This window comes from Notamacropus eugenii, chromosome 2 (genome assembly GCF_028372415.1).
Source record: "Notamacropus eugenii isolate mMacEug1 chromosome 2, mMacEug1.pri_v2, whole genome shotgun sequence".
In the NCBI taxonomy this organism is placed as follows: Eukaryota; Metazoa; Chordata; class Mammalia; order Diprotodontia; family Macropodidae; genus Notamacropus; species Notamacropus eugenii.
Genome location: NC_092873.1, coordinates 254,666,346 through 254,667,518, shown reverse-complemented (window position 1 = coordinate 254,667,518; position 1,173 = coordinate 254,666,346). Strand labels below are relative to the sequence as shown.

Sequence of the window (1,173 nt, the reverse complement as noted above, 5' to 3'; positions counted from 1 at the left end):
TAGGAAGCACCCAGTGCATAGAGAGAGGGGAAGTAGAGCATCATGGGTAATGACACCAGTTTGGCTGGCAGTGATGAGCATAAGTAGACAATGGCTGCTGAATAAATACCACTTACTGTGGACACTTCACTCGATTCCTCAAAAGACACCAGCTGCTTTCATCTTCTCCCATATCAGTTTACACTCCTTTATGAATTTGTATTTTATTTTTTATCATAATTATTGATAGATGTGTCCTGTATTCCTTACAAGACTGTAATTTCCCTGAGGGTAGAAACCACACCCTATTTCTCTTAGCATACTCTCTTCCCTAGAAGAGTGCTTTGCAGGTAGGCTTTTAAATATTGATTGAATGAACCCATGACATGTGAAAATAAGGAAGGACACACACAGTTGCTAAGGGCGTACTATGTACCAAGATCTGTCCTGATGAAGCAAGATTGGGATCTTCCTCAGACAGAATTGTCTAAGGAATCCATCAACTCTCCTGTTAGAAGAATCTGGACTGTTATGAGTATGATAAGTGCTATATAAATGCAGATGAGCCAATCCCACTACTTATTGCTGTCAATGTTATTAAAACTGTGGACCTGTTTAATCCAGATAAAGAAGGTTTCTATGAATGCATTCTCTTCAGTGATTATACTTTTTTCCCTTGGCACGTGAGAGGGGATATTGTCAGTGTCTTGAAGTATAATTTCTCCAAGACAGGATATTTAAACTCCCTTGGTGTTGCCATATACTCCCTTCCAATCTCCTTGGGCTGTGCTTCCCTCCTTCGGGGTATTTGGAGTGTTCAGGGAGTACTAGTTCCTCTGTTGTTAGGTCTTGCTAAGCCATTTGGGCTTGCTCAACCACCTGTGGTGTGCACCTTCTACCCCACTCTCATTTCTGGCTCCAAGAAGCTGTAGCATGTGCAGCAGCCACACCCCAGAAAATCATCTTGGCAGATGGGCTAAACCCAGTTGAGGATAATCAACAGACCTCAAACCCATTGGTAAGTTAGGGGGGTGTCTGCTCCAAACATGTGAAAACTTCCTCCAGGGAATGGGTGGATGAGAATAATGTGTTCCAACAACCATGAAGTAGACTCTTTGGAGCACTTAGAACTTGGTCAGACATTGAAGACACCAGGGTCATCCACTATATCCCAGGCCATTGCCTGGCAGCCTG

General features: G+C 43.1%; 1 protein-coding gene across 1 annotated transcript in view; it reads left to right on the top strand.

Annotated features, from left to right (window-relative positions):
* AGPAT4 (1-acylglycerol-3-phosphate O-acyltransferase 4) overlaps positions 1-1,173 on the top strand; it is a 183,777-nt gene that overhangs the window by 101,782 nt on the left and 80,822 nt on the right. The gene's annotated exons all lie outside the window — the stretch shown is intronic.